This window comes from Neophocaena asiaeorientalis, unplaced genomic scaffold, assembly GCF_003031525.2.
Source record: "Neophocaena asiaeorientalis asiaeorientalis breed wild unplaced genomic scaffold, Neophocaena_asiaeorientalis_V1.1 scaffold150, whole genome shotgun sequence".
NCBI classification, from domain to species: Eukaryota; Metazoa; Chordata; class Mammalia; order Artiodactyla; family Phocoenidae; genus Neophocaena; species Neophocaena asiaeorientalis.
Genome location: NW_020176571.1, coordinates 12,362,383 through 12,380,148, shown reverse-complemented (window position 1 = coordinate 12,380,148; position 17,766 = coordinate 12,362,383). Strand labels below are relative to the sequence as shown.

Genomic DNA, 17,766 nt, shown 5'->3' with positions numbered 1-17,766 from the left:
TCAAGTAATCTAAACCAAGAGAGATGGTAGCCAAGAGTGGGAGAAATGGGTAGCAAAGGATAGTAGAGGAAGGAAAGAAGAGTATCTATTGCAGCCTTGAGATCAACTGCAGAGATGGGCTGGTAATTCATCCCACTAACCTTTCTCAGGCAAGTGTTCCCCCAAAAAGAGACCAATCAGAATTCCAGAGAAATTGTTCCCAGAATTTATCCTGCAAAACAAATGGATCTCGGCGTTGGTTGAAAATCACCTGCGGCTTTGGCCGTGGCTGCAGGTGAGACTCGGCGCCCAGAGCCACCGGGGTCTCAGCTCACCGCCCGCTCCTCCGTGTGGGGAGGTGAAACCCAGGCCCCCGACACGTGCCGCCGCTCCGGGCCCGGTTGCGGCCGCTCTCATGTTCCGGACTCTGGTACCTGATCCCTGATCTCGTCTTCTACCCTTAGGATGCCTGGATGCTCAGAGCCTGAGGCCGATGCCGCCATGACCTGCGGGGGCGGGGGGCTCTGCTTTCGTTTTTCAATAAAGCTGTTGATCTGAAAAAAAAAAAATGGATCTGAAAAACTCAACGGGTAGACTGTAATGGATGCTAGGAGCCTCAGTTAATGTTTGAAGGTCCTCAGTTGAGTCCTTCACTGGCATTCGCCCACAACAGGAGAGGAGTCTCACTCAAGGTCACCTCCCCTTCTCATGGGCAGCCCAAATCCACTCATTGTTTGATGAACAAGAATAAAGGTCCAACTCTGAAGATTAATCCCAGTTTCAGAACTCCCTTTAGGATCCAATGAGGCTTTGTTGTGATTGCATCACAATTCAACCCTTCCCTCTGCCATTCTCCACCTTTCTCTCCATCACAGGTGTTGATCCCAAGAGCACTCCTCAGTTAACATCCTGCATGGAAACTTCTGGCTCAAATTTTATTTCCCAGGAAACCCAACTTAAGATAGTTTTCTAGTTACTTTTAAAAACATGTAAAAAAAAAGATATATTCTGGAAAAGTTCATTATGAGAGTAAGTTCAGTGTCTTCACATAACAAGTGATAGAGATTTTCCTTAGATTAGGAATGTGCTCAAGTTTGTAGACTCAAGATGCAATTGGTTTCCCGAACCAAAAGACATGAATCTGCAGTTAGGACATTTTCCTCCCAGATCGTGGCGGGCATCCTGATGAGGGGGTCTGAGATATCCAAATGTTCCTGAGTGTGATTATTTTAACGAATTAATATTTTTAAACCACTGATGAAAGAGATGAGAAAAATCATTATCTTGTATGATTCTTAAAGCTAATACATAAAGACAAACTTGAAAGAAAATTAAAATAGAAATGAATCGTTAGCATAAACATTTCCTTCTAAATCACCCTTAATCCTTACACTGGAATCAAACTGCTTTCAGCATTAATATACTTTGGGTTTTCACCAAAATCCCTCTAGAAAGCCTTCATCAGCTGCCAATATGTCTTCATCACAGACCCAAGTAGTCTGTTCATTCTGATTAGACTGTTGGAGCTAATTTAAAGTATGGCCTTTGTTGTGTCTACAGAAACCCAATCAGCTAGGAAGATTCTCTGTCACCCTGGCATCCAATCTGTCTCCACGTCACTGAAGCAGGAAGACAAAGATTATGGCCATCAAAGTATATTTTCAGGCAGAGATGTGACTCTCCAAACTAGTGCTTAGTTAAAATTGTCATGTTTTAAAATCACTTCAAGGATATTCAGATTTTTGATAGAAGGAAGGTCAGAAGTGTCTCAGTTGTTTTATCTTGACTAGGTCTCACTTCCTAACTACAGGGTAAGTTCCTTGCATTTCCTACAGTATCTTACAGATACACTGGTTTTATATATATAAAATGGTGTATATATATATATATATATTTATATATATAAGTGTATATATATGTATTTAACAAGGTAATTTATTGAGAAAGTTTCTTGTTACTTTGAGCTTTTTTCTGATGCCATCTCACCGGAAAATAATAAAGTTTCTCCTCTTCCGTCAGTAAGGATAAACCAGAATTGTGTTTCTAAAGTTCTGGGTTCTGCCTTACCACTACCTCCTGGTGAAGAAAGAAAGCCTTTTCTCCAGAGCCAGAGAAGAGAATATGCCAGGCAAGTTTTGGCTCTTTGAAGGTGATAACTACAGAGGCTTGTGTGTTAAGGAGATGTAGGCTCAGGTATCTGAGAAGAGGTAGGAACAGAAGATATTGAAGAGGGAATGACTCAGACCCAAAATGCCTGGTTAGACCCCAAAGACTGGGAAAGAAGACCTTTGGATTTGGGTTTATGGGATTGGTGGTGATCTGGCCACAATCAAATGAGTGATAGAACCTTGGATAGAAATGACAACAAGTGCTTAGTGAAGAGGCCTGATTTGGGTAGTAGAGCCACCATCTCTGAATAGGGCACATAAGCCTGGACATCAACAATGATCTTCCTCCAATGAGACTCATAAACTCTAAACAGATATGCTCCGAAGGGTAGGAGTGAGATCTCCAAATTAATCAGGGGACTTTTTACTAATCCTTGAAATGGACCAAACTTTGTTTACAATATAAAGAGATGTGTCATTTCTTGCCTCTTGAGTATAGAGAAGCAATTTATACCTATCATGCTTGTTTTGTTTTAAAATAGTAATAGGAAAATCAACATTTTTTGAACACTCACTTTGGACTAGACACCATATTAGATTCGCTTTACGTATCATCTTATTTACTCCCCATGAGTTTAGGAGTGAGGCTTTATTATTATTATCCCCATTGAGACAACTCAAACACAAGAAAGTTAAAAAATCTGTCTACGTATATCTAGTTGGTGGCAAATGTGGTATTTAAACACAGGTTCTCTGCCTCCAGAGCACAGGATTTTATCTTTCTACTTCTTGATGAAGGCAGAATCTTTCAGAAATTCTCAATGAGTATGAAAGTTTGCTCCTGGGTACAGGACAAGTAAGGGAGGGACCTGAGCTTGGTTTCTGGCACCACCTGTTGAAAAGTGATGTTTGATTAGAGAATAACAAACATTATAAGCCCAGCCCTTCTGCTGGTATATCTGTTAATCAAAAAAAATATCTAAATGTTAGCCCTTCCTTATTTATAATCTTCCCTACTTCATCTTCAGGGTTTTTTTTCTCTCCTTTAAATTTTGTTCTTATCCCTGAAGGTGGCATGGTATGCTGCAAAGAACATGAACCTTGGAACTAAACCAGCTTAGTTTCATTTCTTTTTACCTTTTTTTTTTTTTTTTTTTTTCGGCCATGCCACACAGCATGCAGGATCTTATTTCCCTGACTAGGGCTCCTGCCCCCTGCAATGGAAGCAGCAGAGTCTTAACCACTGGACTGCCGGGGAAGTCCCATCATTTCTGAGTCTACCATTTACAAACTGTGTCCTTGGGCATAGTATTTAAAATATTTGAATTTAGGAAATTCCCTGGTGGTCCAATGGTTAGGACTACACTTTCACTGCTGAGAGCCCGGGTTCAATCCCTGGTTGGGGAACTAAGATCCTACAAGCCATGCAGCATGCAGCACGGTCAAAAAAAAAAAAATTGAATTTAGTTTTCAGTAAAATTAAGACAAAAATCCCTACCACATAAGACTGTTTTGTTGATTAAATGACACAACACACATAAAACTCAGGGCATCTCAATGACACTCAAAAATTGTGAGTCCCCTTTGCCCTGCTTTGAGTGCTTTATTTTCCTGATGAAGAGGTACAAGTGCAATCAGCCACCAAGTCTTAAAAGTCTCTCTCTACAGCAAGGAGTAAGGAAGAGCTGCTCAAGCTGGAAATTGAAGATATCCCATCTCCCACGTGTATAATCGCTTTAACTGAGTCATTAAGAAAGGACCTCAATTACGTTTAAATACTTGTCTTGATACTTTAAATACTTGCTTTCGTGCTTTTATATTTTAAAACCAATACCTTTGATGTTTTAGTACTTGTCTTTGGGGATGTTTCTTAGGTTTAGAATTTGATCCCTATTGTAGGGACTTTAGGGCCCCTCACCTCAGATTCCATAGGTTACTTTTAATAGTTCCAGAATACCGAGGCCCTTAGTAACCTACCGTAAATTAGAGGTACTGATTTGTTTACATCACTGTGAAGCATTTTCTGCTTTTGGTATTGGTCAGACTTTTAAACTTCAGAAACAATGTGGCCTTATAGCAAAAGCACTAAGCCAGAAATCATGACACCTGGATTCTCACCTTGACTCTGCTACTCTCTATCAGTAAGACCTGGAATAAAAAGCTCTCTGAGCTCCTCCAGGAGGGCAAAATTTCTCCTTCTTTCTTATACTCAGAGTCCAGAAGAGCACCTAGAACAAAGTAAAAACTACAAATAAATGTTTGTTGAATCAAGAAATACTTTAGTCAATTAGACAATCCATCAATACAGGAATTGTAGACTAAAGAACTTGGTGCATTGTCAGCTGGTTACCCTGTGGTCATGCTTTGGGTCTGGATAGACTATGACAGGTGAGATGAGGAATGAAAATGTAAAAAGCAGATTTTGTAAGGCTATAGCTGCCATAGGTAGTGATTCCGCTGATGGATCTGGGTAAAGTAAATTGAAAACCTTTTGGAAAGGATTCCCTATTCTAGATGCCATTAAGAACATTCATGATTCATGGGGAAAGGTCAAAATATCAACATTTACAGGAGTTTGGAAGAAGTCACGGATGACTTTGAGGGGTTCAAGACTTCAGTGGAGGAAGTAATGGCAGATGTGATAGAAATAGCCAGAGAACTAGAATTAGAAGTGGAGCCTGATGTGGTCAATTAATCTTTGACAAGGGTCCCAAGAGTACACAACGGGGAAAGGATAGTCTCTTCAATAAATGGCATTGGGAAAACTGGACCACTATCTCATATCATACACAAAAACTAACACAAAATGAATTAAAGTCTTAAATGTAAGACCTGAAACCATGCAACTCCTAGAAAAAAACATAGAGAAAAATTTCTTGACATTGGGTTTGGCAATAAATTTTCCAATATGACACCCAAAGCACAGGCAACAAAAGCAAAATAAACAAGCAAGACTACATCAAACTGAAAAGCTTCTACACAGCAAAAGAAACAATTAGTAGAGTGAAGAGGCAACCTATGGAATGGGAGAAAATATTTACAAATCAGATATCTGGTAAGGGCTTAATTTCCAAAATATATAAGGAACTCATACAACTTAATTACAAAAACAAAAAAACCCCAAATAATCCAACGTAAAAATGGTCAAAGGACTTGAATAGACATTTTTCCAAAGACATATAAATGGACAACAGGTACACAAAAAGGTGTTCAACATCACTAATCATCAGGGAAATGCAAATCAAAACCACAGTGACATATCATTTCACATCTGTTAGGATGGCTATGATAATAATTTTAAAAAGATTAAAAAGGTAGGCAAAGATGAGGAGAAAAAGGGACCCTTGAACACTGTTTGGTGGGAATTTAAATTGGTGCTGCCACTGTGGAAAGCATTATGGTGTTTCTTTAAAAAATTAAAAACAGGGCTTCCCTGGTGGTGCAGTGGTTGAGAGTCCACCTGCTGATGCAGGGGACACGGGTTCGTGCCCCGGTCCAGGAAGATCCCACATGCCGCGGAGCGGCTGGGCCCGTGAGCCATGGCCGCTGAGCCTGCGCATCCGGAGCCTGTGCTCCGCAACGGGAGAGGCCACAACAGTGAGAGGTCCGCGTACCGCAAAAAATAAATAAATAAATAAATAAAAATAAAAACAGAACTGCCATATTATCCAGAAGTCTCATTTCTGGGTATATGTCTGAAGGAAACAAAATCAGTATCTTGAGGAGATATCTTCACCCCATGTTCATTGTAGCATTATTCACAACAGCCATGACATGGTAACAATCTAATTGTCCACTGATGAACGAACAGGTAAAGAAAATGTGATATCTACATCTATGTCTGTATATCTATGTCCATATCTTTTGCTTTGATACGGCATACAATAAACACATGTCACTTTAAAGCTTATTTTTTTCTGTCTTTCAAATGAAAATGTAAGGGTTATATTCCATTTGATTATTTGTACTGTCTCCTGCTCTGCCTGGTCCTTACTTTCTAACCCTGCAATGTTAAATAAAAAGAGATTCTTGTCTCAGAAAAAAAAATCAAAAAAAAAAAAAAAAAAAAAAAGTAGAGCCGGAAGATGGACTGGATCACTGCAATCTCATGATGAAACTTGAACTGATGAGGGATTGCTTCTTATGGATGAACAAAGAAGGTGGTTTATTGAGATGGAATCTACTCTTGGTGAAGATGTTAAATGCAACAAAGGATCTAGAATATGACATAAACTTAGTTGATAAAGCAGAAGCAGGGTTTGAGAGACTGACTCTACTTATGAAAGAAGTTCTAGTGTGGGTAAAATGCTATCAAACAGCATTGCATGCCACCAAGAAACTGTTCATGAAAGGAAGAGTCAATCGATGCAGCAAACTTCACTGATGTCTTATTTTAAGAAGTTGCCACAGGGCTTCCCTGGTGGCGCAGTGGTTGAGAGTCCGCCTGCCGATGCGGGGGACACGGGTTCGTGCCCCGGTCCGGGAGGATCCCACATGCCGCGGAGCAGCTGGGCCCGTGAGCCATGGCCGCTGAGCCTGCGCGTCCGGAGTCTGTGCTCCGCAACGGGAGAGGCCACAACAGTGAGAGGCCCGCATACCACACACACACACAAAAAAAAAAGAAAAAGAAGTTGCCACAATTGTCCTACCCTTCAGTAACTGCCACCCTGATCAGTCAGCAGCTGCCAACATGGAGGCAAGACCCTCCACCAGCAAAATGATTACGACTGACTGAAAGCTCAGGTAATGGTTAACATTTTTTAGCAATAAAGTATTTTTGAATTAAGGGATGGACATTTTTAGACGTAATGCTATGGCACACTTAATAGACTACGGTACAGCGTAGATGTAATTTCTGTATGCACTGGGAAACCAAAATCCATTTGACTCACTTTATGGCAATATACTCTTTATTGCAGTGGTCTGGAACCAAACCCACAGTATCTCTGAGGTATGCCTGTATTTGCTAGCTTTTTAAAATGAATATTTAAAAAATTTATTTTCTTATGTAAATAAATATTTATATTCATACCTAATTTTACATTTTTAAGTTTGCTTTTTGTTCCTAAAGTATCCACAAATTGCATAAGCTTCAGGCTCCATGAAACTTGGATCTGTCCCACCTCTATTACATTTCCCACAGGAGACACTAAAGATGCAGTCATCTTTCCAGAAGGACATATTTAGGGCCTCTCCTTCAAGGCTTCTGCCCCATAAACGTGAACATATGAAAATGAGCCTTCAACTGTGGAATTTCAATCCCCAGCTGACAGAGCCACATATATTGCCCTTCAACTCTTGTCATGTGAGTATGTCTTTCTTCTTCCTTTTTCATTCATGCGGCTTCATCCCAGTCTTCCACTGGGTGACTCTTGATCCAGTACTTCTAGCTCTCACCCCATGATTTTTCCTTCTCTAAGAGATCCCATGCCTCACTCCCAGCCACCCCTGGAAGCTTTTACCACAAAGGTCCCTGCTCATCAAACACTGCTCATCAAACATGGTTTTATACTCCAAAGCTTAAAGACACAGCTAATGGAACCCTTCCTCGGGAATCCTGCTTCCTTGCTGGTTACCGTTGCAAGGGACCAGAGTCATCTTGTTGTCCTTTCCAGAACAAGGAAGTCCAGACAAATCCTGTTTCTCCATGAGGCACCCTGAGAAAGAGAGGGGAAACCCCTTCTATCAAAGTTTGGAACTTGGATCTCAAGAGCTTATAACAGAGAAAGCAATGTTCTTGCCTGCTTGACTTGACCTGACCCATGGAATCATAAAAAAGAGAAAAATAGTGTTTAAGTCAGTTACTGCCTGGCTTAAATGGTTTTCTGTGAGTAAATAGGAAAATTAACCACCATTCTCAACATTGTTTTGAAGGCAAACTGTGCTCTTACATTACAAATGACTGTCTTAATAAATGATTGTTGGGGACACAAACTGTTGGTACATTGAGTAAACTGTTTCTTTTCAGTTTGTGAAGCTGAAACTCTTTCCCGCTCTTCCTGTAATTGGAGCTGGTTGTGCCATAAGACATCACAGGATGGATCACCCAGGTGTCACTATGGCTAATTATTAAGACGAATACAAGTACAAGGTATTTACCATCCTTCACCACCTTTATTTCTCTTCTAAAGTACAGAGTGGACCTTGACAAGGTCCACTTAAGTTCTGCAAGAAGGTTCATAATGGGGAAGAAACTTTGCATTCTATTACAAGTTAATCACTAAAGGGATGTCACCTATAAGCTCAAATTATACACAGTGGCCCACCTCTGGGAGCCCTGCCTCCCAGGTAATGATCATTAAGCTAAAATACCTTTTGCTCACAGGAAACATCCTGACCAGGCCCACGTGTGAATGACTGCAGGAAGGAGGAAATTAGCACATCCCCTCAGAGGCTGACTGGAACCAGGAAATGTTGGACTTTATTCCCTCCCTTTTTATTATAAAAGAAGGCTGAATTCTAACTCAGGCAAGATGCTTCTTTGGGACATGAGTCCACTGTCTTCTCGGTTTGCTGGCTTTCTGAATAAAGTCGCTATTCCTTACCCTAACAACTGGTCTCTCGATTTATTGGCCTGTCATACGGCAAGCAGTACGAGCTTGGACTCCGTAACAGGTTCCAAAGCTGCAAGAACTCTCATTCCCTCTCCACTGCTGTGGCCTCTGGGGATCACCCACTGTTTTCTGTTTAATGTTGCCTTAATCTGAGATTCAGTACAGTAGGTCAGTGGAAGGTCGAGGTCTGACCTGGGGTAGAAGGACAGAGACCACGGCTCTCTGCACATTGCAAGAGTCTCCGTTAAAGTCTTCTAAAGCTGCCTTGAGCCACTCCAGTTCCCCATGGCCCATTAGTTTTAATTCAAGGATGTAGAACTAAGCCTTATGATGACGCCTAGGCCAGTGCCACCCAAAGCATGATCCTCAGACCGGTGCTGGTCCACAAGCTGTTGCCAGTCAAAGACAAAGGAAATACAGAAATTGAGAGAATGCTTTAAAAAAACCTTTTGTAGTCAGCTGACATTGCTGTGTAACGTCACATCTAGGTACAGATACCATCATTTTGTTAGGGGAGCAGTTTGGTTGTTATCAGACTCCCAGAGTGAGTAACCTGTGATGTCCTGCACAGTAAGATCATGTGTTGGTCTGCAAGAAAGCAGAAGTGCGAAAAAAAAATTTTTTTTAACTAGTTCTCCATGATAGTTTTTAAAGCTTTGGTCTAGGCTACCGAGAGGCAGCTGGGAGGCAGGGGAAATTGAATGAATGCAAATTGGAAAGAAGCTGGGACCTCTGTAGAGATAGTCCTGATTTCTGCACAGTCTCAGAGTCCTCTCCAGCTCTGCCATGCCCTTGGACTTGAAATTAGTGTACTAGGGCTACGCTGTGTTGGGTCCCAGCTTGGCTGATATTCCACTGTAAACAGCCTCTTCAGAGACTGTGATGCACTTTCCTTCCATCCAGGAGAGCAGAAATAACTTGCAGCTTGTACAGCACTGGTGTCCAAAAGAAAAGCCACACAGGGACATCTAGTGGTAATAGGAAATTGCCAACCTGCTCCAAAGGAGTCCAAGAATTTCCAAACTACAAGCTGCTTGGGGACTTTAGATTCATTTACTGAATTTTACCTCACACTCTAGCAAATTAGTCACTGCACTTGAAGGTACTAATCAGTGTGATGTGCGGCCCCGGAAATGAAGCTGGACACCCTGGCCACCTGTTAGGACACCTCTAACAAGTCTCTGTACACCCAGAATGAAGCAAAGAGTGAAGGCAGTAGACAGATTCTTCAGGCGAGGGTGCTGGGGAGAGAATACAGATAGGAGACCCTCATTTTGTGGACAATTACTTCAGCAGTGTCTTTCTAGCTGGCTGTAAAACAGACCTGACCCCAGAGAAGTAGAAAAGAGGCAAAGCTCCAAAATAAACTGAATACATTAAGAACGGTCCTCCAAACTTGCTGATCTATAAATAAGCATCAGCAGAACTCTTCATGAGAGTTATTGGGAGCTCCCCAGCAAGACGACAACGCCAAATCAAAGCTGGCCACCCAGACTGATAAAAACAAAGCCCTTAGAAGAAGCAGGTTTCTCCTGGCCTTTGATGGAAAGACTGAAGATAAAATAGATACAGTTGCATCAGATTTTTGTTGTCAAGCTGACTCTTTCACAGGCTGACAGATGTGCAAATAAATTAAATTAGGTCTAAATAAGCTGGTAAAAATCATAGTAGATTTTACCATGAAAAACATATCTAGGGCTTCCCTGGTGGCACAGTGGTTGAAAGTCCACCTGCTGATGCAGGGGACACGGGTTCGTGTCCCGGTCTGGGAAGATCCCACATGCCACGGAGCGGCTGGGCCCGTGAGCCATGGCCGCTGAGCCTGCACTTCCGGAGCCTGTGCTCCGCAACGGGAGAGGCCGCAACAGTGAGAGGCCCGCGTACTGCAAAAAAAAAAATATATATATATATATCTAAAGTCTATAACTGCTGATTTTTGCCTCTTCTATGTGTAGCAAGGTCAAATTTTACATACTACAACTCATGCATCCTATCCTAATGTATAGCTTTAGAAAAGTACCTAATTGATGTAATAACAAAGTCCTTCTTTCGACCCACTTATCCCCGCCCATCTAATGACAAGAAAACTCTTGAACTTGTCCATTCGTGCTCACTAGCCCCCTTCTTGATTACAATCACCCATTGCAGTTGAACTTGTATTGCAGTTCAAACTATTTATTCTAACAACTCAAGCTTCTCTCCCTTTCCCAAGTGAAATTTGGGCACAAGAAGATTAAACTGGGGAGGTGGTCTCTAGTCCCTGTGCTGTGTTTCTCTCCTGGCTCCTGCGTCTCTGAGTTGTAACTGGTTTCTCCAGCTCTCTGTTCTCAGACTGTCCTATCTAAATCCATGCTAAGTCCATGCTGGGGAAATCCATGGTCTGTTCTGTCAGCTCCTTATGTGCCCGGTATTATCTCACTCTTCCCAACCAACCTCTTCTTAGGTCCCCACCTCTTCTATCTACCTCTCCCTGCAGTCCCTGCTGCAACCCTCAATGGAGTCATCCCTCACCACAGGGATCTCTTGATGGGTCCACCGGTTTCTCAGCGATGCCACCAAGAGCATGTCAGAACTCCAGGAAACAGTCTGGGAAAGTGAGTCAATGGAGACCTGGAGCTCTCCCAGACCACTCCCATGACACTGATACTACTACTCTTTCAGCCTCTCTTGTCACTTCGGAGGACCCTGTGAGATGCGCTCCTCCCACAGTTCCCTATGAGAAGCAGGGTGTGTTTGTTTCCTAGGGCTGCAATAGCAATTATCACGAATTCAGTGGCTTAAAGCAACAGAACATTGACTCTCTTCCAATTCTGGAGGCCAGAGTCTGAAATCAAGTGGTCAGCAGGGTGGGTTCTCCCTGGAGGCTCTGAGGGAGAATCCGGTCTATGCCTCTCTCCTAGCTTCTGCCGGTTTCCGGCGACTCTTGTCATTCCTTGGCATGGGGCTGCATAACTCCGGTCACTGCCTCTTTCTTCTCATTATCTTCTTCCCTCTCTATCTGTGTCTGTTTTCCCTTCTCATCTCTTATAAGGATTTGCCATTGGATTCAAAGCCCATCCTAGTCCAGAATAATCTCATCTCGAGATCATTAACTTAATTATATCTGCAAAAACCCTTTATTCCATAAGGTCACATTTATGGGTTCCGGGGTTTAGGACCTATACACATCTTTTTTCTTCGGGTCGGGGGGTGCACTATTTAAACAAGGTAGGGGCCTCTACCTTCTCACAAAGGCCAGAGGCATGTACATCCCTCCAGGGGATCCCAGTAGCATCCCAATCCCAGATCCATTCTCTCTGAACCCCTTCCTTTTTGCACCAGAATTGTTTCTGCTTCCTGTCCCTTTTCTATGAGGAATTCACCTGTCACATCTGCCCTCTTCCTACCTCTGGGTCTCTTTTTTCTAGAAGGTACCTACCTTCCTCTTCCCTGGGGTGATAAAGACTCAAGGCATGCACTAGTGGCAAAAAAAAGTGAGAGGGAGATTAAGAGAGAGATTATATTATTTGTGAACATATTTCAAAAACATTATCTCCAGTATATATATACAGACATACACAGAGTCTGTTATATTAAGACATTGGCCCCACATGACAACATCTTAACCAAAACTTTAAAGGAGAAATCCAGACTTGGAAAATAATCTAAAGATTTACTATGTATAAAAAAGATGACCACAAGCATCCACTAATACAACTCAGTTTATATATAATCTTCCTCTCTAGAGGACAAGATATTGTTAAAATGTTTGCTCAACGGGCAACTGTAATTGATAAGCTATAGGTTTTGATAAGCTGTAGTTCTAGCTTAAGTTTTGATAAGCTATAGTTCTAGGTCTTGGAAGAATTTGCTCACCTCTACCCTCTGTTTTAATATTTTATTTTAGAACATCTCAAATATACATAAAAGTAGAGCAAACAGTATAACAATTCTCCATGTACCTATCACTCAGCTTCAACAGTTCATAAACCATGACCAACTTTGCTCCCTTATACTTGATACCTTCATGTCTCTCTTTATCCCATCCCTGAATTTTGAGGTTATCTTAGACATCACGTCATCTGTAAATATCTCATAGATTTTTCTAAAAGATAGAGACCCTTTTTTGCATATTCAATAACATGATCATACCTGAAAATGTTAAAATATTCTTTAATATCAAATATTCAATCATGCTCACATTTCCCCAGTTTTGTTTTTTTTTTTCCGGTATGTGGGCCTCTCACTGTTGTGGCCTCTCCCGTTGCGGAGCACAGGCTCCGGACGCGCAGGCTCAGCGGCCATGGCTCACAGGCCCAGCCGCTCCGCGGCATGTGGGATCTTCCTGGACCGGGGCACGAACCCTTGTCCCCTGCATCGGCAGGCGAACTCTCAACCACTGCGCCACCACGGAAGCCCATTTCCCCAGTTTTTTATTTTATCATTTTCACTTTCTTTTTAGCTTGTTTTTTGAATTAGAATCCAAATGACATCTATACATTGAGAGATGATAAATGTCTCAAATTTCTTTCAGTCTTTAGGCTCTCTGTCTGTCTGTGCCTGTCTCCCTCTTTTTCTCTTCTCTCTTGAAGTTTTTGTTTGTTTGTTTTTTTCTCTTGAAGTTTTTGTTGAAGAAATGGGTGGTTTGTCCTATGAAGTTTTCTGTCTGAATTTTTCTGACTTTATCCTCTTGGTGATTTTTGTCCTTTGCATTTTCTATAAATTTGTATTCAAAAGAAGAGACGGGTGGAGATTTATGAGGGATTTTTTTGTCCAGACATCTTCATAGGTGGTGTTGTATAATACCCTCAGGGATGAATAATAATCCCTGGTTGTCTTCTTTTTGTGATGCTAGCAGACATTGATAATCATTGCTTAGATCCAATAATTCTTAAGGTGTTAAAATGATAAATTATTTTAAAATTCTTAGCTGGTAAGTTTCTAAGAGATATTTCCCCCTCAAGAGCAATTGTTTATGCTGAGGTACAGTTTGCATAGGAGAAGCAAGATGAATGCTTGGTTCTTTTTTTATATATGTGTGGTCTTCTATATATATAATATTATATATTATATATATATATATGTATATACATACATGTATGTGTGCGTATATGCATGTATTTTATTAACACATGGATTTAAACATCTTTTTTTTTTTTCGGTACGCAGGCCTCTCACTGTTGTGGCCTCTCCCGTTGTGGAGCACAGGCTCCGGACGCACAGGCTCAGCGGCCATGGCTCACGGGCCCAGCCGCTCCGCGGCATGTGGGATCTTCCCGGACCAGGGCACGAACCCGTGTCCCCTGCATCGGCAGGCGGACTCTCAACCACTGCGCCACCAGGGAAGCCCTAAACATCTTTGATGCCTTACAACATATTGCAATTATTATACGTAGTGATACTCAAGTCATCCTCCCTTTGACAAGGGAGTCTCTTCACTTAGACTTCTGAGTCCTTTTGGGATGACACTAGTAGTCTTGAATAGAATCCTTATTTTCTGATGTGACAAGATTCATCTTGCATTTCCTACAACTGGCTGCGAGGTCTTTTCAGTGGCTATAGATAGAAAATATTGTTATCTTTGTTTTGTTTTAGATAAAACACATCATAAGTTGAAACTAATACTTCCAATTCAAATTCAGGAATACAAGGTTTTTACTTAACCTAGCTGATTTCATATCTGTTTCTCTCTTCTGCCATGCCCCAAACCCTGGTTTCAATGACACCAATATAATTATTTATTTGCTTTATCAATACTACATACACGATGGTCTCAGAATAATATAAACACTACCGCCAACTATATCATTACTGTAAACAGGGTTTTTTCTTTTTCAATTTATTTCGTCCCACTGGGGATGCACACTCCAACCGTTACGCCTTCAAGTCACTTGGGAGAATTTCTCTGTGAGAGGATCAACAGGATACGCTTTGAGGTTTCTTTTTCTTTTCACTTTCGATATTTAGGAGTTGCATTTTGTGTTTAATTTTATTTTTTTATTATGTAAAATATTTACATTTCCAAAGTTGCATCTCCAAAACAAAGTATCTCAAGAAAAAAAAAAATAGTTTCTATCCCCCTTCCTTCCATCTCTTCCCTCCTTCTCCCAGAGTTAGCTATTTTTTTAAACTTCATGGTTTGTCTTTTCACTGAGTTTTAAATTATAATCACACACACACACACACACACACACACACTCACACACAAACACACATTCTTATATCCTGGAGATTATTCCATAGTAACGTAGAGATTTTTCTGATTCTTTTTTTACACCTGCATAATAATCCATTGTGTGAATACATCATAGTTTATTCAACCATTTCTTATTGGTGGTATTTGAATTATTTGCAGTATTTTGCTATTATAAATGGTGCTTCAGTGAATAGCCTTGTTCACAAGTACTTTTATCTTTTTGACCCATGTATCTTCGGAATAGATTCCTAAAAATGGAAATCTATGTAATTTTTCTAGTTCATATCTTGAAATATAATTGAAAATACTAACTCCGAATTCTAAACATAATAGTTATTGGTTTTTCGTTTTGGTAAAGGGCTTGGGGTGATTTCTGAATTAGTAAATTTAAAGTTTGTTTCTGTGGCAGAGCAGTCACGATTTTCCTAGTGGAACAGTGTACTATCTCTCCATAAAAGAGTAACAAATCCATCAAAGAAACTAGGGCAATTCTAAAAGCAATAACTGTGACTATGTTATATGTATGCAATATAAAATCACCATCACGAGCATAAACGTCCCAGGAAAAAAACAAAGATGTTAACTTAGACCTCATCAGCCGTTTCTGAGTTTTCCCGTTCAGTCTCATTTGGCCATAGCTTATTCTGCTCTCTATTAGCGTAAACTACTTGGCACTGGGTATGAAGTGATTAAACATGAATGGTTTTAACTATCATTTCTGAGAAGTGAGTGATGTGATAATAGAGTTACACTGGAAGTGTCATGATTTCTATATATCTACTCCAAGCAAAAGGAGATTTTTCCAGCCAAGGGGGCTTTAAAATTTCAATATCCATCACAGTAGCATCAGGAGCACTGATCTCAGAAGACAAATACCATATGATATCACTTACATGTGGATTCTAAAATACAACGGAAACGAACCTCTCTACAAAACAAAAACAGACTTACAGACATAAACAGACTTGTGGTTGCCAAGGGGGAAGGGGGTGAGGGAGGGAAGGATTGGGAGTTTGGGATTAAGAGATGCAAACTAGTATATATAAGATGGATAAACAACAAGGTCCTACTGTATAGCACAGGGAACTATATTCAATATCCTGTGTTAAACCATAATGGAAAAGAATACGAAAAAGAATATATACATATATATATATATACATATTTATAAAACCGAGTCACTTTGCTGTACAGCAGAATTAAGCACAACATTGAAAATCAACTACACTTCAATAATTTTTTTTTACAAAGAGCACTGATCTTAGAGAGAAAATTCAGCTACCGGGGAGAGAGCACGTACAGACTCAAAGCATGCTGGTAGGAAGCTGTGTTTTCATAGAGGTCAATTAACAATATCTCAATCCTTTAACAATTGAGAAAATGCTTATAAGATTACAAATATTCCAGCATATAACATACCATATAGGACATAATAATTTAGAACAAAAATAGATAATAATTTAAATATAAAAGGATCAATGTTGAAATAAAGTTTTCTTAGTCATTTTGATTAAATTCAGTTATTTAATGAAAAAGAACTAGAAAATTTTTCTGTATCCATTCATATTCTTTATATTCAATTGTATAGATCAGGCATTGACAAACTTTTTCTGTAAAAGGCCAGACAGCAAATATTAGACTTAGTGAGCCAAGGGGCAAAATCAAGTGTGTTATGTAGGAACTTATATAACAAATGAGAAAACAAATTTCCACATTTTTTGTTGTTGAAATTCAAAAAATAATAATGATGGAGCACAAGTTTTTGTAATTCAGATCCACTAGTGAAAAGAATGGAATTTTATTCAAAGGATAATATTTTGCTTAAGTGGGTTTCAAGGTTAGCGTTCTCAATCATAAAATTTATTGCAAATGTTCATTAGGAAAAAAAAACACTTTTAGCTTGTCGGTCAAACAAAAACAAGTGGAAGGCCAGATCTGGTCCACAGGGCCTAGTGGACTGACTGCTGGCATAGAAAATTCTCATGATAGTATGGGTTCAATCAGTTCAACAGATCCTTTTGCTTTCTTTACAATCCCTAAATTAAAGAATCACCACTAGAAGGCAAACTCTCCATGTGTCTATTCATTGATGTATACCAAACACCTAGAACAGCGCCTGGCACATAGGAGGCCCATAGTAAATATTTCTTTCATGAAACAATAGGTAACATACATAAAATATTTATTTTATATATAGTTATTTGGACTAAGTGGAACCTAGCCAACTCATAGAGTCAAGATTCTGGGAGCCCAGGATGAAAAAAAACAAGAATCCCTACTTCACTTATTTCTGGGCATTCTGTTTGTTTGTCCCACAATCACTGCTACTAGCGACTGATCTACTCAAGTGGCAGCACGTTCAGTGTCGAAGAAAATTTAATAGAAGGAAGTCTTAAAGTGGGGGTGACTCCGTGCAGTTGTTTATTTATTTCTGAAAATTAACAAATGATAATTTGGCTTTGGTGGCAGCATGTTGGTGATTCAGAGAAAAATTAATTTAAAGATTATTATCCTAAGGCACTAAACCACAAAATGCTATTTAACACACAAGTTTAGCTTTGACCTCATTAATAGAGGCTACAAGCTTCCTACTATAATTATTCCCACATGTTGCTTTTCATATTTTATCACTGGAAAAAGAGGAGACCAACACCTGCCTCCAGAACAAATAGAATTTTTGGAGTCAGAGAATATTTCAAATATTTTTCTAATTTAACCTCTTGATTTTAAATATGAAGACATGGAGAGAGAAAGAGTATGTGATTGGCCTGTGTCTCATGTAAGTTAGTGGAAAGCTATCATTAGAACCAATTCTTGGTTCTCAACTCTGCCTTGTCATGAAAGATGAGTTATAAAGAAAGAGAAAATTACATTCCTTTAGCTATCAAGTTATAGATGTCGTAGCTCAGACAAGGATTTAGCACAGCCCTTATTTTCATGATTAATTCAA

The 17,766-nt window shown here is 40.1% G+C and overlaps 1 non-coding gene across 1 annotated transcript; it reads left to right on the top strand.

Annotated features, from left to right (window-relative positions):
* Nucleotides 1–234: 234 nt before the first annotated feature.
* On the top strand, nt 235–361 carry LOC112391974 (small nucleolar RNA ACA64). The gene has a single exon (XR_003001606.1). It is a non-coding gene; the product is annotated as a small nucleolar RNA ACA64 (small nucleolar RNA).
* Nucleotides 362–17,766: the final 17,405 nt, after the last annotated feature.